The sequence below is a fragment of the Aricia agestis genome, chromosome 1 (assembly GCF_905147365.1).
Source record: "Aricia agestis chromosome 1, ilAriAges1.1, whole genome shotgun sequence".
Taxonomy (NCBI): Eukaryota; Metazoa; Arthropoda; class Insecta; order Lepidoptera; family Lycaenidae; genus Aricia; species Aricia agestis.
The window spans coordinates 3,208,243-3,229,804 of NC_056406.1; positions in this window are offsets into that span (position 1 = coordinate 3,208,243).

Below are 21,562 nucleotides of genomic sequence, written 5' to 3' on the forward strand. Positions count from 1 at the left end.
AGCGCGCAGAGGTTTGCTCCATACAGGATGTCTACGATATCTGATGCAACCTTACCACGAAGCATCAGGTTGCACAGATTCGTGACCTCCTTCAGGAGATTCTCTCCGGCGTCCCCGCAACAACCGCTGGTGAGGTGAGGAGCCCGGAGGAAAAGACATGATAACTCCGCGAACACTATCGACTGATGTTTGAAGGGGTAGTGTTACGTCATAGGCGTCAGAAAAAGGTTGAGATGCCAGTTGTTTTGGGTGTTTGTTTCGTAAGGCCAGAACGGTTTCTGGGGAGTTCGGAGCAATCGTTTTTCTGCAAAAGAGGAATCGCGCAGCGCCCTTAATATCTCCCTCACTAATTTTATTTTCAACATTTTAACTATGTTATTTTTTGTCGAAGGGCCTAAAGAAAAATGTTAATTCAAGTCAATTTCACTGGCGCAGTTCTTTTTGACACGGGAAGTGAGGGAAGCATTATTTTGGGGATCCCTGGTCACGTGAAGAGTGCGGTAGGGAAACGTCAGGAGTTTTTCTCAGGCTTGCCTCGAGAGTCATTTACCGTTTTGTGAATCGTTTCGGCCAGCTTCTGTGCTACGGCTACTCTAGTACCCCTGTACCCGAGTACTGGGACAGATCGTTTTAATCTTGATATTCCTTGCCAAACTGTCTCGCGTACGGTGGAGTTCTGGGAATGTAGAACTGGCGCCTCAGAAGGAGAAGGGAGTACCGGCTGCTTATGGCACTTACCTATGTGGATACGTAGGCCCCTCTCACTTCTGAAGTATCGGGGTTGGGTACATTGGCTACACTGTATTAGGCTTTCCAGCGGCAGGATTGCATGATCACTGGACGTCCCTGCATCTTGAATGTTGCTTAACATGTACATATTTGTACAAATAAAGTTCTAAGAATAGCCGAAAGTAAAACTAAAAAACAAAAATACTATTATAGAAACAGAATAGATAAAAAAAACAATAAAACTATTGAATAGAAGTAGAATCTAATGCGTAGATTGTAGAAGATCAAAGAAGTAGCAAAAACAATAAAACTGTCTAAGAATAAAAGTAAAATACTGAGTAGAAGAGAAGTGGGCATGAAAAGGCCGCGCCGTCTCCTTAAGACGCTCTTAGAGTAAAATTCGCCAATTTTAATTTACGTAGCCGGAGTTTTCTGCAGAACTGGTTGAAGAAAGCGTGCTCACTGCTCATGGTTCACTCTTTGCAATCCTTTGTTGTAACGGATCCATGGTTGTGTAGGAAAATTATGTCGGTTTACATACACACGACTTTGCCCTCTAAGGGTTCGCTAAAATTAATATTGCTGGTAAAGATAATACCTGGGAATTTATTTGCATGCAAATTCAGAAAACGTTGCACCACGCAGCACTGTGCCTCGCGGCGGCGCGGCGTCGCGCACACCGCGACAGTGAAATGTGTATATTTTTAAAGTAGGTAGGTAGGTAGGTCATAATTAATATACAGCAATGTAGGGTGAAATGACTAGTGATTGGACAGTAGAATTAAGAACATTGAAATTATTTATGTTAACCTGCGATCTAATAAAGTTTTGGCCAAGGGAAAACTCTTGAGTCATCAAACTAAATGTCCGAATTATTAATTTGTATTTTTAGTGCGTGCAAAAGCGTGTTTCTTAGTTTTTAGACTATTATTTTATTTCAAATCATTTTCCCGGTCCTAATAGAATTTTTTGGTTGCTTACTTTTTGTACGGTAAACCGATAGCAGTTTGCTTATACTCCTTTTGGTCGTCCTCGTTGTTTCATCGCCGGTTGAATATTATTTTCTAATACTTGTAAATTTTTACCGACGTTGTCCTTATCACACGGTCAAATTAAGTAAAAATTTAAAAGTATAGGATAGAGAAGGACGTCGAGAGACCCAGAGATGACAATGTTACTGTATCTTCTAGAACCTAGATCATCAGTATCGTTGTTCGTCTTAATGCTAATGTCGACAAATAACTCAATTTTTTTTCTATTAGGAGTCTTAGAAGACGATTATAAAGGAGGTAAGGGGAAAGATAATGATGCTCAGCCTGAACGAATTTAAATGCATGTGGGGTTAGAAACTTACGATATTTTTCTTGAGGCGAATTTCCTTTGTTGTCAGTTGTCAATTCTCTCTTCTAATAAATCATAGCTGCCTTATGATCTCGTTTTGAATTTACCCTTTATAAGACTAATCTTAATGTAATCTACTAAAGTAAGTATTGATTAGCATATTTCTATTATGCTCGTCATGTACTATGCTCCTATTATGTCTTCGTCGTATGCCGACTGACATAATGGGTAGAGGAGGTTATTATCTTCAGAATCTGATGATTCAAATCAGATTTGTATTTTGGCATTGAGTTTCTTATTTTTTTACAATTAATATAATACGTAGGTCACACTGAAAGTTTTGCGTAACTTAAAAAAACGACGTGTTATAACCAAAATATTATGTTTATTGCTTTTCAAAATACTCTTCTTTACATTCTAAATATTTTTTTATGCGATCGAACCATTTTTTAAAACAGGAGGACCACAGATCTGAAGGCATGTTTTTTACGTGCTGATTGAACGCTATCACTGCCTCTTCGGAGTTGGTAAAAGTAAAACCTCTCATTAAATCTTTAATTTTGGGAAAAATACAGAAATCACAGGGTGCTAGGTCGGGGCTATGTGCAGGATGGGTGAAGAGTTGTGATTTTTCGGAACCTAAAAATAAGTTTGTTTTGTTGGCCGTGTGTGAAGAGGCGTTGTCATGGTGTAGGAGAATGCGGCTTTTTGGTCGTCTTTCGCGAACCTTTTTTAATATCCTGGGCAAACAAATGGTAGAATACGAATCAGCATTAACACTCTTTTTGTAAGGATGGGTGTTAGCGAGAAATGAAAGATGTGCCTGGTTAAATAGTTGGCTTTATTATGACATAATAATCAAGTGGTTACAGCTTATATACGGTTAAGATATATCAAGATACTACATAGGTATTACTACACTACACCTCCCTTTTTTCAAAAGAAATAAAATAATTAAAAATATACATTATTTTATTTTCTTAACATTAAAACTACTTAAACATCAGTGACATAAGTTCTGTATAATTTTGTTCTGTTCTTGTGAACTATTTCAATTTTACCTTCCTTAAGTATTTTTACATTTGGTGAAATATCTTCTAAAACCTTGAATGGACCAATATAAACATTCTGAAATTTATTACAATTATTATCATTTCGTAAAAGAATTAAATCGTTAGTTTTGTAAAAAGTTGGATTTTTTTTATCATAATTTTGCTTCCTTACTACTTTTGACAATAACAAATTTTCTCTAGCCTGTTCCTGAGATTTTTGAAGTTTAGTAAAGAATTTTATATTTTAAACATAATGGATAGTCGTCGACATTATAAAAAGGATCAACTTGCTGACATAAATTAGTAGGTATTTTACACAGTTTTCGAAAAACCAATTCGTATGGAGTATACTTCGTAGATGTATGTACTAGTATTATAACTAAAAGAACAATATGGAATTCATGTACTCCATTCTCTAGGATTGTTATTACTTTGAATACGGAGATACGCACTTAAATTTTTATGTGTATTTTCAAGCGCACCTATAGATTCATGATGATATGCTGTTGAAAACAACTGTTTGATACCGAGTAATTTACACACTTCACTCATTGTTGATGCTATGAATTCTGAACCTCTATCTGTCGCGATTTCTCGCGGTATACCATACCTTAAAATAAAGTTTTCTACGAACGATTTTGCCACGGTAACGGCGTCCTTACGATCTAAAGGGTATGCTTCTACGAACTTAGTAAGTTCGCACTGAATAGTTAAAATATAAACCTTACCATAATAATCCTCATCTAGGGGCCCCACTAAATCTAAAAATATCTTATCAAATGCGCCTTTAGCAGTGCTCGTTACTACCATAGGCTCTTTAACAAGTAAATAATACTTTTGCATTTGGCATTTCTTACATTTGCTTAAAAAATTCAGTAACGTCACGTTCCATTCCAGGCCAGAAATAAGATTTTTTGATGCTATTTAACATTCTCCTTATTCCTGCATGGCCACTAGTTGATAACAAGTAGTAGTCATTTATTATTACTTTTTTATCGTCATTACAAATGATTCTCCTAACTCCTTTAAGAATATGTAGGCGTGGTCCGGACCATATTTTTTTATTATTTATCTCTTTCGACAACCAGTCGATAAATTCATAATTACTTGCAAGTTTTATAATAAAGATATTTTTAATATCCATTTGCCTACAATACTGCTCCAGTTCACTCACAAATGCGTGTCGCGCGATATATGATCGGAAATCTGGACAAGTATATAATCTCATTTCATGTTTATTATACAAAAAAGAACCAAAATTCTTAAAGTTACTTCTCATACTACACATTTTACTCCGAGAAACCAACAATAATTCTACACAATTTGACGTCCTCGCAGGCGTTTCTACAACTTTCGGTTGATCAGGCCGAACGTCAGTAGAAGTGCTAGGCAAAGTCGACAAATTTTGCTGAACTACTTGTTGACTTTCTAATTTTTTTCGTTGTTTTCTTGTCATTACATTAATAACTCGTTCACTAATTTCTTTCAATTCTTCTGAAGTAACTCGTATCCTAGATAATGCGTCTGCAGCAACATTATCTTTTCCTTTTATATACTCAATCACAAAATCATACTCTTCCAAAATTAAACGAAATTTTGTCAAACGACTCGAAGGATTGTTCATGTTAAATAAATATATTAAAGGTCGGTGATCAGAAAAAATTTTGAACCTTTTCCCAAACAAATAAGGGCGAAAATATTTAATAGACCAAACAATAGCTAACATTTCTTTTTCTATAGTTGGATAATTTAACTCGGCTTTATTAAAAGTACGACTCGTGTACGCAACTGGTCGACCAACGCTATTACATAAAACAGAACCTATTGCAGTACCTGACGCGTGTCTGTTAATAACTGAAATTCATTTTTTTCTGAAAAATCTGGGTACTGTAATAAAGGTGGAGAAACTAAACAATCAATTCAAATGACTTGGCACATTCGGGTGTCCAAATAAAATCTACATTTTTTCTTAATAATTTGTTTAAAGGCAAAACTATTTCTGCGAATTTTTTAATAAAACGCCGATAGTAATTAGAAAAAGCTACGAAACGTCTTACGTCATCAGCATTTTTCGGTATAGGGTAATTTTCAATAATTTTGTTTTTTTCCGGGTCAGGTTTTACTCCGTCTGCGCTAACTACATGACCTAAATATAATAATTCTTTAACAAAAAATTTGCACTTACTTGGATTCAATTTTAAATTAACCTCTCGTAATCTTGTAAAAATTTCAATTAAGTTTTTATTATGGCTTTCTAAATTACGTCCAATACAGACCAAGTCATCCATGTACAAAAGACATTTGTCGTAGTTTAAACCTGATAATGCTATAGACATTGCTCTTGAAAATGCACTGGGACTGGTTTTAAGACCCATTGGAATCCTTTTCATTTGATATTGCTTATCAAAAGTAAAGGCAGAGCATTTTCTACTGCTTGGATCTAATTCAAATTGATAATAGCTGTTCTGGAGGTCGAGGTGACTGAAATAAATTGCACCTGAAACCGAATCTAAAATTTCGACTATATTTGGAAGGGGGAAACAGTCATCCACAATATTTTCGTTTAATTTCCGGTAATCTACTACAAGTCTATACTTTTTATCTTTAGAATCGGACTTTTTCGGAACCAATAAAATAGGACTCGACCATTCGCTTGTTGTTTCTTCGATTATGTCATCCTGTAACATTTTTTTAATTTGATTTTGAATTTCAGCCTTTTGTGACTTTGGTAAACGGTATTGTTTTTTATAAACTGGCACTGTGTGCGGTTTTAATACTTTTGATTGTTTATAAATATTACACGTCGTTAAACTATCACCTTCTAAATGGAAAACGTCGGAAAATTTTGCACAAATTTTCTCTAGTTGTAACTGCTCTTCTTTATGCAAATAATTTAATTTTAACTCATTTAATAACCTTTTCAATCTATTCGCATTATTGTTAGTTTTATCAAAAGTAAGTAATGAATAATCCTTCAAGTTTTCTATTTCAGGACAGAAAAAAATTAAACTTATAGATTCCTCTCGCGTTTTTAATATTTGAATAGGTATTTTACCATTTTTAGGCCTCGCAATACATCCAGCCATAAAAACACCCTTGCACAATTCTTTAGGTAAAACTAAACATTCATCTGTCATACTCATCGATATAAAATGCAAAGATTCACATCTGGGCGATAAGTTAATAAATTTTTCTCCCCTAACACTGGGTTGCAAAGATAATGCAAGCGAACGTCAAGTGTTTTGTTTACAAAACATACAAGTGAATTCTTAGTTATTTATTACAAAAAATGGGCTGGAGTGGTGAGGAAAAGTGGATTTATTGGCTCTGGAAAAGCACTCGAAGCAAACTTTCAAGAAACTTATACGTATGCAGGCAATAAGTGAGTATTCAGTATTATGAGATTTGTTTTCACCGAGGTTGGTTCTTTGAGGTATAAGGTAAGGTGGGGTAAGACTAACATAGTTTATTTCTAGAAATGAAAAATCGGTTCTTACAAATTTCACATCTTACTGATAAATGACTATATACACTTAATTAAGATTTCTTTACTTTTTAACACTAGTATATTGATTTCTACGCAAGTATACTAGAATTAGGTTTATTTAGGGAATTCTAAAGACCATTCGAACTGCTAGTCTTGCCCCAATAAACGGGGTAAGACTAACACTACTTTTTTTCTCTATTAAAACATTACTTTTGTAACTTCTGACAGAAAAACCATTTACTTTAATATTGCCACTTAGATTTTAAACTAAGTGGCAATATTAAAGTTATTATATTAAGTGGCAATTTAGACATAACAGAACAGGGTCTAGTTTTATACTTATTCAGTTTTTTCTTTATTTGGGGGAAGACTAACGCATAACTAAAATCAGAGATGTAGAACCTTTTTTCTTTATTTGGGGGAAGACTATCATATTACTAAAATCTGTATAGAACTCGGGAAATATTTTAATAAAATTACCAAAAAGAGAGTCATTTATTTTATAATAATGACAAAGAAAAAGAAAACAATATTAACCTTAGTAAGTAAAGAAACAAAATTAACATAACATTACGTTTTTGGAATAACAATAGATATGGCACATTTTTAAACCTAATTAAGTATTAACATTTATATTTATCACATAGTAGGTATATTAGAAACAGTTAGTAGGTACCTACTTCACTTTTGCATAAATGTTTTCACGAGAGCTTAAAATATCCACTTAAATAACATTATATATTTTTAAAGGAAATCTTAAAAAATATTGTTAACATAAAACAATGTTAATGTCAGTAAGTAAAAAAAAAAAAAAATTAACGTTGCATTATTTTCTTGGAATAACAATAGGTATGGCACATTTTTAAACCTAATTAAGTATTAACATATTTTATATTTATCACATAGTATATTAGGAACTGTTGGTAGGTACTTCACTTTTGCATTAAATGCTTCAAAGGAAATCTTAAAAAAACTTGTTAACGTAAAAAATGTTAACGTCAGTAAGTAAAGAAACAAAATTAACATAGCATTACATTCTTGGAATAACAATAGGTATGGCACATTTTTAAACCCAATTAAGTATTATCATTTATATTTTTTACATAGTATATTAGGAACTGTTGGTAGGTACTTCACTTTTGCATTAAATGCTTTCACGAGAACTTAAAATATCTACTTAAGTAACATTATATCCTTAAAAGGAAATCTTAAAAAAGATTTTTCCTCTTCGCCCAATTATAGGGTTGGGTAACTTGCACACAATGTCATCAAGATGCCTGAGCTCACAAACGTCAGGTACATCCGGGTATATAAATGCAGTATTATCCTCGCTGTCTCTGCAAGCACTTTTTCTGACGTACTTATAACTATTCCTACATAATGTTTTACGCTTGATTTTGTAGTAAATTTTACCAAAATCCATTGTCCTGCAACAACGGTACTTATGGGCGGATCATCGTAATCATCTGAATTATTTGTTTCTCTTTGTAAATCGACATTGTGATCATTTTCCAAATCACCTAACGTTTCTTCGTAGTTTTCTATAGCCATTTCCTCACCATTTAACATTTCTTTTAAAGTTTCTTCCAATTCACTTTCATCCATTAGTACTAAGTCAGCATCACTTTCGCTGGTTGAAGAATAGACTAGTTTTCTGTTTTTACTGTTTGCCGATGTTCGTCTCTTTACGTTTCCTATAGGTACATTTGTTATTAGGTTCACTGCTTTTGTTGTCCTTCAAGATTTTTACTTTTGTAGTCTTTTTTCCGTCTTCTTCAATAATGGTATTTTTTTTTGCTTTATTTTTCTCTTTACAAGATTTTACATTTATGTCTCTTGCTAATTTTTTCTCCATTTTTTTTTTCATTCTTTCCTCTTTTTCTTTATTTTTTTTCCTCTTTTCTTCTTCAATATGTTTATGCTTTTTAAAAACTTCTTCACTTGTAATTACTTCGGCACCGCTAGCAACTTTTGTACGTTTGTGTTTGTTATGTGGTGAACCTGATCTTATTTTCTGAAGCAACAATTCTTCAAAAGTATACTTACACTTTACTACGCGATTTTCTATAATAGTAATTTTTTTTGCATTGTTATCAACAGACGGTGTAGTTTCAGCAGTTTTAGCGTCAAAAAGATGTTTGTCTTTTACAGAGATTTCTGTATGATGATTATTTACTTTATTCAAGCAGAGGGAAATCAATGAAGGAAATGGCAATGGAACACTAATACGAATGTTGCTCACGGGCGGAATCTCAGTTTCATTCTTGGATAAATCTTTGGCCCTGGAGTTTGCTGAGTACTTTGGTCAAGCTGTTTTTTTTATTCCGCAAATTGGTCTGGGTGAAATTTTTCTTCGGGCACTGCATTATTATTAAAAGGAAAAATACCAGCCTTGCGAAACCCAGCAACACAAACTTTAGGATCTACTTGAGCCCAAATTTCGCCAATAAGTTTTGAGAAGTCTTTTTTAGGCAGCGTTTCACCCAAATGCAATCTTTGCCACTTTACAAGGGCTTGATCCCACTTGTCCTTAAAAGACTTATTAACTGCCAAATCTAGTGGCTGCAGATTGTCGCTGGTGTGTGCTGGGATTTTTAAGATAGTGATATCCACTTCACGTGCCTTTTCTATCATGTTTAATCCTACACGTGTAGCGTGGCCGTCATATATGAGCAATATGGGTCGTTTATCTCCCACTGTCGGCAAAAACACTTTCTCAAAAAAACTCTCAAAGACATCTGCTTCCATCCAACCATTCTTGGTCGCCGCATACCTAGTCCCAGGATAGTCATCCTCAGACGTCCACTGGTCCCAAATGTCTTTTCCTTTGTAAACAATTAGAGGGGGAATTTTGTCTCCAGCGGCACTAATTCCCAGTAAAACCGTAGTGTTGTTTTTGCCAGGTGATGCTATAGTTCTTGTAGAAGCGTATCCTTTCAAACCCACTACCTTGGCTTTACTGGGATCTCTGCAAAAACTTGTTTCATCTAAGTTCCAGATTTGTGAAGGTTTGTCGTGTAATTTCAATAAATCCATTGTGTCTTTCAGCAACTTAAAATAGGTGTATATAATCCAAGGATTGCAGGCTTTTTTCCTAGAATTTTCCACGGCTTGCGGTTTTTTAACAGAGAGATGGTGGCGTTTTTTGAAAGACAAAAACAAGTCTTCTCCTGGGATGCCATTTTTAAATGGATTTTTTATTTCGTTTTTTGTTACGTAGTGGCCAACAAGCTCTATAATTTCTATTCTTGATAAACCGAATCCGTATATTTCCATTTGATGTAAGTTTTCTACCAATTTTCTTTCTATTTCAATCGGAATGACTGTACCTCTTCCTAAAGAATCCGATTTTTTGCCATATCTACCATATACTCTTGCAACTATTGTTGGTCTAGGAATATTATATACAATAGAGGCTCTGTACGCCGTCAATTCACCACTTTTTACTTTTGCAATAGCTTCCAACAAGTCATCATAAAAATAAATAAAAAATACACATCAATATGATGAATATAATTTTAATAGCACTGACCTATTTGACTATTTCTTAAAAAGTTGTCCACTTTCAGAAAATGTTGTTGTCCACTCATGAAAAACGTTATTGGGTCAGGCCGTAGATTTTTCCACTTTTTTCATAACCAGTGAGATTCATACAATATCACAAACAATTTAATATTTTTACCTGCTTTGGTATTTTTATCCTGTTGTATTTTATTAAAGGTAAAAACAACTTTTACGAATTAGCTGTAACTAGAAAAGTTTTTATAAAATTTAATTTCAAAGAGCACAAGGAAATATATTTTCATACAAAAAAAAACTTGTCAATAAATTTAATCATAACTTTAATCAACAAATTTTACGAATATTTATTGAAGTAAGCTGTATTGTATATTACATAATAGAAAAGAAGGAGGTTCGAGCAATTTAACGCAATATCTCTTTATGTTTTAACGCCATTCCATTTATGTTTATCCCAATTTTAAAACATGTCTTTAATTTCTACACTTTTATGTTACTATTTTTATGTTACCAATATCGTGGTTAAATGTAAACTTTGAATAATATTAGGAGAATTGGCATTATAAGACAGGCAACATTGAATAGAAGTATTAGAGTTAAAAAAAAAGACGCCATATTGTTGTCTATGGATTGTGTCAAACAGTGCACGCATTTTTCGTCAGTGAAATTGGAAAACAATTATTGTGATTTTTAAAGGTAAGTACTCGCTGGTTTATGTTAATTGTGTTATTTGTTTGTATGGTAAAGCTTACATTTATGAAAGAAACGTCTTTAAAAGCGCAAATCTTTTTCGTTTCCAAATTATAACCTTTTTTCATCCAAAATATTTCACTTTTGTGTTACTTTATGTTACTCTTATGATACTTTTCTGTTACCGGTAACATAAAATTTTATGTTACGTAACATAAGGGGCCCATAAAGGTCTGCGCATAATAATAATATTATAATAACTTAAAAAGATGGGATTATACATCTCACTCACCCACTTCTCACGCACATTACACACGCACTACACACACTCACAAACACTTATCACTTTCACCTACTGACTCCACACTTCTTTTACTTATGCAATTATGTACTAAGTGCTAGACTAGATATTAAGCTGGAAGAGCGAGGCATTCCCAACAAAAACAAGTGTCTTTTGACTACTCAAAGGGAAGCCCCTGCAACAAATATGTATGGATTTACATAAATAAAGAATTTAATTTATTTATCCATACTAATATTATAAATGCGAAAGTGTGTCTATCTGTCTGTCTGTCTGTCTGTCTGTCTGTCTGTTACCTCTTCACGCCCAAACCGCTAAACCGATATTGCTGAGCATACTAATATTATAAATGCGAAAGTGTATCTGTCTGTCTGTCTGTCAGTCTGTCAGTCTGTCAGTCTGTCAGTCTGTCTGTCTGTCTGTCTGTTACCTCTTCACGCCCAAACCGCTAAATCGATATTGCTGAAATTTGGTATGGATATACTTTAGAGTCCCGGGAATAACATAGGATACATATTATCCTGGAAAAATGTACGCTTCCCGCGCGATAAACGAATTTTGGCGCAACGGAGTTGCGGGCATCATCTAGTATATTATAAATGCGAAAGTTTGTAAGTATGAATGTATGGATGTGTTTGTGACTCTTTCTCGTAAAAAGTACTGGATGGATTTTAATGAAATTTTACAATATTAAAGCGAAATCATCAGAATAACACATAGGCTACTTTTTACCACGGCAAATGTTTTAGTTCCCACGGGAAACCCTATGAGACCGCGGGTGAAATTGCAGGGCAGACAGCTAGTAAAGAATAATCTTAATTTGGTCGCATTTTTTATTTTTGCTCCTTTTTAGGGTTCCGTACACAAAGGGTAAAAACGGGACCCTATTACTGAGACTTCGATGTCTGTCCGTCTGTCTGTCTGTCATCAGGCTGTATCTCAAGTTCTTCTGAAATTTTCACAGATTGCGTATATCTGTTGCCGCTATAACAACAAATACTAAAAATAAAATAAAGTTAATATTTGAGGGGGGGCTCCCATACAAGGAACGTGATTTTTTGGCCTTTTTTGCTCGTAATCAATAATGGTAACAGCTAGGCACTTGAAATTTTCACAAAATCCTAAATTATATTTGTACTTTAATAATTAATAATAAAATTAAATTAAAGTAAATATTTAAGGGGGGCTCCCATACAAAAAACACTATTTTTTGTCTACTTTCGCTCTATACCGGTACGGAACCCTTCGTGCGCGAGTCCGACTCGCATTTGGCCGATTATTTTTATTTATTTTTGCTACTTACTACAGAACTCTGTCATTTGTTAACAGATTTAACTTAATTTACTTTCTTGTAGATGCCGATGACACCTGCTGAAAAACAAAGAAAATATAGGGAAAAAATGAAAACGAATAATCCTGAAAAATATGAAGAAATTAAAAGAAAATCTTCCGAAAATGCTTTAAAGTATTATAGAAATAAAATAAAAAATTACACACCAGAACAAAAAGAAAACCAAAAACGTAAATGGAAAGAAGATAGAAAAAAATCCAAAGCACAGGTGCCATCAACTTCACAAGAAAACAGTGCTGTAGAAGAAGCTCAGAAGATGCGCAACATTCAACGTCGCATTGAATATAAGTTAAAGCTAGAAAACTTGGAATTACGAAACAAAGTATCTAATTTGTTGAAGAGCTTTAAATCCCTGGAAAGAAAATATTATAGACAGCAAAAAAAAATCAACGAAATGAATGAAAAGTTTGAAAATATTATGATTAGATTGAAAACGATTGAAGATAGTAGTAGACCGGATGTGACTGAAGAAACCATAAGACAAAATATAGAATATACGCCTATGAAACGAGTTGAAGAATTTGTAAATGAAAATGTCCCGAATATCGAAACACCAAAGAAAGAAAATATCAAAGAAAAACTACTACAGTTAAACGTGTTGACTGAAACTCTAAAGCAAGAAATGAATAATTCAAACAATTCTGAAAAAAATACCTTAAAAAAATCTTAAATAACGATTTTGTCAAGAAGTACAAACAAAAAAGTAAATTTACGATTTCATTGGGACTAAAAAGTAATTTAAAACAAAAACGCAGGGTACATATACGTAAGTCTGTTCATTTGCGAAATAAAATTGAGGATTTTTATAATAGGGATGATGTTACTCGTGCAACGGCTGGGAAAAAGGAGTACAGAACTCACAAAAAGGTTTCGCGCCAAATAAGATACCAATTAGACAAACTTAAAATTCTTCATCAGAAATTCGTCTCTGAAGTAGGAACCATTAGCTTCAGCACGTTCAAAAAATATAGGCCATTTTATGTCTTACCTCCCAAAATTAAAGACTGCGAAACTTGTGGGTGTGTGAAGCACTCCAATATGCAGTTTATAATTGATGAATTAAAATCACAAGGATTACTTCAACAAGAAAGCATAAATGATATCACAGCTAGCTTTGTTTGTGATTTCAAATCTAAAGAATGTATGTATGGTGAGTGTGGTAGTTGTGCAGATATGAAGTTATATAGTGATGATAAAAAAGAAACAGAAAAAGTTAAGTGGTTTGAATGGACTATGAAAGATTATGAATACGGTCAAGGAGAAAAAGCTAAGAAAATTAAGAGAATGATGAAGATAGCAAACGAAGGTACATTACAAGACTTACTCAACATATTTAATGAAGAAATGAAAAAATTTAAAATACATGTTTTCAACTTTTATCATCAGTATAATAAATACAAATCATGCAGAGATAACTTAAAAAACAATGAGGCTATTATCCATATAGATTTTTGAGAAAATTTCACCTGTAAATACAGGGTGTAACAAAAATAAGTGATAATACTTTAGGGTGTGTACGTGTTCCTTGTAGAGAGTTCACTGTGAAAGTAGCAGTGCTGAAAGACGAAAAAAAATTTTCACTTTTGTATGGGCAACGGCCCGAGCGTCACGAATTTCCCCATACAAAAGTGAAAAAAATTTTTGGTCTTTTAGCGCTGCTACTTTCACAGTGAACTCTCTACAAGGAACACGTACACACCCTAAAGTATTATCACTTATTTTTGTTACACCCTGTATAACAAAGAAGTTCAGGCAACGCATTTTATTAGGGAACAAATAACTTTACACACAGTGGTGTCTTGTACTTAAAAAATGAAAAACCAATATCTTTTTGCTCTATATCCCCAAATAATGAACACAGCCCAGAGGCTATTTGGGCACATCTTGACCCTATTTTAAAATATGTAAAAAGTAATTATCCAAATGTTAGTATCTTACATTTCTGGTCTGACGGGCCGACGACCCAGTATCGTCAAAAAAAAATTTTTTATTTGTTTAGTAAATATATATATGATTATGGCTTCAAACAAGCAACGTGGTCATTCTTTGAGGCAGCTCATGGAAAAGGAGCAGCTGATGGCATTGGAGGGGCCATAAAACGCCAATTGGATAGTAAAATTGCCCACGGACATGATGTGCCCGATGCAATATCAGCTTTTAATCTACTAAATGCTTCTGATACAGCCATAAAAGTGTTTTTCATACCAAGCGAGAGCATAAAACCTTTGGATTTAAATCTGGTTCCCATTAATGGAACCATGAAAATACATCAATTGATGACAGTCGGCATATTAAAAGTCAAATACAGAAATCTTAGCTGCTTTTGCAATGATTTAAACGGTATGTGCGGCTGTTATTCTCCAATGAATCATGAATTTAAGAGTGTACAAGAGACAGAAAAAACTCAAACCAATAAATGTAAGAAACGAAAGACAAGTGAAAAGGAAAACCACAAATACTCTATTGAAACTAAGAAAACAAGAAAAACTCGGAAATTAAGCACATCGTCAGAAGAAGATAGTTTGGATATTGAATATGCGGATAGTGACGTTACATGCTACATGGAAGATTCGAGTGAAGATATACTTGATATTGATATGGAGTTTGATGACAATAAGGACATTCCCAAAATCCCGGAAGATCCAACCAATTTTGAATTGGATGAAAAAACTGGTATTTTAGTAAATTGTAACAAAAAAATCACTATTTTGTCTAATAAAATTCTAAAGAAAACTGAATATAGTAAGAAAAGCAATAATAAGGAAATTAATATAAGAAGTGAAAAAATAAAACATGATAAAAATAAATTCGAAAAACACGACGATAGTGAAAACAGTTTTGTGGGAAATATAAATGAATCTGGAGAAGGTTGCAAGAAAGTAGAAAATGATATAAATAAAGCCGAAAAAGACGCAAAAAAAGCGGAAGATGGAAGTAAAGGCAAAAAAAAACAGAATCAAAATGGAAAAAAACGAAAACAAAGACAATGAAGATAAGATTAGAGCCGAAGAAAACACAAACACAGCCGAGGATGATAAGATTCAGTCTAACGAGGGTTGCAACAAAGCAGAAGAAGATATAAATAAAGCCAAAGAAGACGAAAATAAAGCGGAAGATGGAAAAGAAGATGGGAGTAAAGGCAAAAATGACAAAATCAAAACGGAAAATAACGAAAATAAAGACAATGAAGATAGGAATAGAGCCAAAGAAAACAAGTTAGATGAGGATTACAAGATAAAAGCAAAAGACAAAATTAATAATAAATACAAAATAATTAACGCTGAAATTAGCGGCAGCAAAGATGATGTAGATGAAAATTCTATTCAAAACTTAATGTGTAGTATTTTAAAAATAAATGACACTGTTTTAGTACGCTATTACCAAAAAAAAACTTGGAAATACTATGTTGGCTTTGTAATGAATTTAGAATTAAAGAATAGTGAGCAATATTATAAAATTAAATTCTTAAAAACTATTACAGATTCTTTGAGAAATGTGAAATTTATTATTAAAAAAAAACGAGATGTCGATTTAGTACCTGAAGTATCTATAGTGAAACAGATTAACATTACTCAAGAAAATGATTCCAATGAATATTATCTGTGTGACGAAAGTGACACAGTCTATTTTGTATAAAAGATATTATTTACTTTTTGTTTTATATTATAAAGTTTTTCCTGGCAATTAAAATTAGATTTTAGGGAAAAATACGTTTTAAGTTTGTTACCTAATTGTTATTTCTACATTTTACTGAATTTAGCTCAAGATTTGATTTTATCTAAGTATAAAAATATTAGTAAAGCGATTTTAATTTGTGATTGAAAGAAGCTAAATAAATAAGTATGTGTATTTGAATGTTAGAGAAACAATAACAGTTGTTGTTTACCTTTCGTGAATTTATTTTTGATACTAGATAAGATATTGCTTTAAAAAGCCAAATGAAAATAAGTAAATAATCATGTCGATTCCAATGCACACAATTAAATTTTATTAAAAATAGAAGTGATGCCATCCCTTTCACTCTCATTTCCATTCGTCTGCTTGAGAAAGAGTCAGCATGAATTTTAGTTTTAATAAAATTTAATTATGTACATTGGAATCGACATGAATATCTACGAAATTGAAACGTTGATTGCAGCATTTAACTACTTACTAAGAATTAATAAAATTACATTCAAGTAAGAAGTTGTTTATTTTTATTTGTAAACTGCCTCACATTGTGTCGTTATGTATGCAGCTTTATTATAATTAATGTGACTTTTATGTTACTTTTATGATACTGTAATATAAAAGTTTGTAAGTTACTTTATGTTACAAAGTGGAAAAATCTACGGCCTAACCCTATTATGATTTAAATAAAGCTTCTGATCGGAAGTCGTATTACGCAAATTGTAGTGCGGGTCAATCCTGTTTCTATAAAGACGTTTAAACTCATATGAGTATTAAAACAAATTAAAAAATTATAATTGTTTTGAGCAGTAAAATAGCCGCCCATATAAAAACGATATGTCCCTACCCTACCCCATGATATATACTTAATGTCTTCGTGAAACCTATATTTTCAAATGCTTCTAAAAGGGATTTTTATCTTATCTTCGGTTATATAATATTTGACACTATTTTAAATCACAATCGAGCTTTTGTATACCCTTTCTGATAATTAAAAGTCGAAAACATTAAATGTCCCTCTATTTTTCAATAATTTTCGTGACACATTTCTTGACGCAATTTCCATCACCGGAACCGATTCTCAAGGTAGGAATTTGTACTTTACAAATATGGCAACCCCATTGCATTCCATAGACAATGAGACCATATTGCCGCCATTTTGTATTGGCTCTCAGTTTAGTAAAACTGCCGGAGCGATTGAAGTGATAGTGCTAGAAAAAATATTTCCTGACGTGTTCGACTTAAAAAGTAAGTTACTTATATTATGATCAAATATGTACTAAACTTTCTGGTGAAGGTGATAAATAGTAAGAAACCTTTTGTTGTTGGATCTAATAGGTACTTTCGATGTAGTTACGAAAATACGAAGCGTGTCTGATTTTCCTGACAAAATTTCGTGACGTTTTTCTTGACGTCAAGAAATTTTGGACGTTTCATGCAGTATGTAGTATTCACCAGCATGGATTAAAAATAAATATAGTTTTTTTTTATGTTCGCATTTCCATATAAATCTACCGTGTGACGTCGAATTTGTATGAAAATTTGGAAAAAGAAAATCGAGCTATACAGATACCTATTTATCAATATTTTTTAACCGACTTCCAAAAAGGAGGAAATTATAATATGTTCGGTTGTGTTTAACTCGAATTTGGTACCATGTTCCCAAAAGTAGTGATCTGATTATGGGATCCTTGAGGAATCGAGGGGACCCCTTTAATAGTGCCTTTTTCAGAATTCGTCTAAATCTCAACTATTTCTGTACTTACATACTACAGTCTTCATTACTTTGAAGTCGGTACCAGTCCTAAAAGTTTCAGATATTCTGACATTACTGAACTCACGACTAAATTAGCTGGTACCGACTTCAAAATAATGAAGAGTAGTATGTACAGAAATAGTTGAGATTTAGAAGAAATCTGAAAATGGCACTATTAAAAAATAAAAGTTATTTAATACTTTTTAGTTCATATTGCTATTGTTTTTACCTTGGAAGTCGTTTTAATTTTTTTTTGTTAATAATAATAATGTGAAATTTAATCTAAAACATTTTTTTATAGACTGATTACTTATGGTCTTTATAAATTATGATACAAATGAAAATGAAATAATTTTTAATAAATACAATTTTTAAAGCATGTTGTAATTTGTCGTAGATGCCAATGACAGCTGCAGAACGGCAGAAAAAATATATTGAGAAATTGAAACGAGAGAACCCGGAAAAATTCGAAAATATAAGAAAACAACATTTGCAGAAGGTAAAAGATAAACAAAAAAAGGTCAAAGAATTAACTGATGAAGGAAAGAGAAAAGAGAAGAAAAATGCTGCGAAAATGAAACAGGCAGACTTATCTAAACAACAAGACACGAAACAAGAAAATACACTAAAAGATAACATCGTATTACGTAGGAAGAATTCAGTTTTGGAAAAAAAGATTTTATTACTAAATAAAGAAATCAAAACTCTAAAAAAGAAAGTAAATAGATACAAGTTCAAAGTGAATAACTTACAAAGCCAAATTGAAGCTTACGATGATATACGATCACTAATAAATAACGAACAAGGACAAGTTGCAAACAGAGATAGTGAATTACAACTTGATAATGACACGACGCCGCACATAGGTCGTATTTCATGATTTACGCGGCCAAAATTATTTTTTGTGTTATTCGCTACACAATACGTTATACGATAACATTATAATATGTATATTGGGTTTTCACTGATTTATTGCTCTTATTTTTCTTTTCACGGTGGTTTTTACGAAAAAAAAAAGACTTCGTATCAAAAAAAAATCTTAAACTATTTCTTAAACTTGAAGTTGAAGACACACACACACGTCACAAAACATTTAACCACGTATTACATTCTCAACCCAAATCTCTTTCATTACTTTCATATAACTATCGTTAAAGACTTATGAAGTTTAAATAGAAAAAATCTATTCATCCGAGTAATTAAAAGAAAACAAAGTTTTTTATGCCCAAAGAAATGATTAATTATTAGATTTACATACATTTTTTACACAATATAAGAATATGGTTTAAAAATAGGTATTGTCACAATATATTATTTTTGCTGAAATTATTCATCTACATTTAACATTTCGCAACTTTCATCAATTTCCATTTGTTGATTTGGCTCAGCAGGGATCAGCAACTGCATTGTTTCAGACAAAAACGATTTGGCTGCGGGTCTTTTGGTCTTCCTTGTGGCACTAATTAACGGGTCGGATGTTAATAGTAGCCTATTAAAAACATCCAAATTGCATTTCTCCCTTGAAAACTTACGCGCAAAGCTTAGGCGATAAGATCTGAAATGTTTATTGCGGGCCTCAGCAGCTTCCTCTGACAGATGTCCTATAGGCAACAACGATTTTTCTATTATAGAAGCTCCGTGAATCAACAACTTGTGCATCGTTGGAGTCATTGGATGCCAGCCATATAACTCAACATATATTTTTGCAGTGTCCATTGCGTATTCGTCATATTTTGTAGAGTCGATCTTATGTCCACTTGATATGGCTTCAAGTATCACTTTTAGTCTTAAAATTAAATCAAAACTGATTCCTGTTATATCTGCAGCCAATTCAGGGTTCTCGAAGAATCTTCTACTGGTGTTGCCATCATTTGTATTACCGCAATAACTCTTCGGCATATCAATCAAGAGACCTGTCTCCTCTCTAAATCTTTGCTGAATCTCAAGTTTCTTCTGGTCTTCTAGCTCCTTTTCTTCTTTGGTTCGTCTCGCGCGATATTTTTTTACCGGTAATTTATAGGCTAAATGCAGCACACTTTCGAAAATCCGGATTCTCGCATGTAACACGGAAATGCCAAATTCAAGAGCTTCTGGGCAAACATCATTTTTTTTATAGATTATTAAAATCTTTCGATGTCGATCCACATATATAACATCTGCTGGTAGACTTTGTGTCCGTAGCTGCATTGCAGACCTTTCCGTCGACCATTGTCATTTTAAAATCGTGTTGAAACAAAAAATTCTCACCATTAAGGTTTACTTCTGACGGGTTCAGTGAATTTATGCTATCCTTTATGTAATTGATTTCTTCTTTCGTGATATCCGTAGATTCCTTTATGAACCTAAATCTTATTGGACGACAATATCTAGGTGAAGATGGGGTTGGGTTTTGCCACACGACTTTACTTTTATCTTCACCGCAGACAATTCGTAGCGGCACAAATGAAGTAATAAAAATATTTGCGTCAGAGTCACCCTCATTTGTCAATATTTGCTTGAACTGGGCTTGCTGAGATCCATCACAAGCCCATTTGCAGTATAACAAAAGCGATTTCCTTTCGACTGCACCAAGTGTCAATAAGACTTCTTCTAAGAAGAGGGATAATCTGGTAACAGTGTGATCCAACAAAGATTGCAGGCTGCTTTCCGCGCAGGTAGACGTAACTCGTATTGACTCTTTTGGTGGATAGCATTGTTCCTTAGCCTTCAATAATAGAATTATTATTGAAGGCTAAGGAAGGCTATGAATATAACGAGGATAGAATCTTTTGTTTGTTGCTCGAATAATTTCATACTGCCTTCTTGTCAAATCAGCTTCGACGAACATTTTTAATGCTGCTAAAGGAGTAAGGGGCTCTATTTCACTAGACTTCGAATGTCTTCTTTTACAATCACTTGCAGATTCATTAGAATTTGTAATGTCTTTTAACACAGTAGCGGCGTTTCTTTTTCCCTCTGTATGCAAAATTATTCGTTCCGCGTGGACAATTACGTCTTCGTCGTAAGTGGAGCGAAGTTCTTCAGTTTTTCTTCTCTTTGACCTTTCGCTAGACTCACTAAACGATTGGGATGGGCGTCCCGGCCGTTTATGCGTGTCTACTGGAATTTCAAAAGTTCCTTCTAACCAAGAACTATTAGCCGTCAAAAATTTTTCAAGTATTCTGTGAGCCCCAATCCACCTCTTTGTCAATTCACTTTTCAAATGTGAATACTTTTTCTTTATCTCATTTTTATGTTCTTCTGTGTCCCCGTAACTCGCAAGCAAGTAATTTTCTAAATATGCGAATTTTTCATTTATCGATGATAAGTTTTGCTCGTTCATTTTATCGAAAAGGTATTTTCTGGTCAACACTTTCCCTCCCGAGAAGCCGGATGATCCTCCTGCATAAGAAAAAACATTTCAGCCAAAAAAAAAATATTAGCTTTTTTCAATTTTTTTCCAAAATCATTCAACATAAATTATTTCAGAAAGTAGCAAAAAGTAGCAGCTGATTTTTACCAGTTATGTTCCCGAGACTTCAATGTATGTAATAAGTCCAGAAATTCTACTCGGAAAGGGGCGGAAGTACAGTATTTTAACCATTGAAAATTTTAAAATTCAAAAAAAGTCTTGTTAAAAGGTAAGTTTTACAGAACCATTTTATAAGTCAATGGCAATGCATTGTTA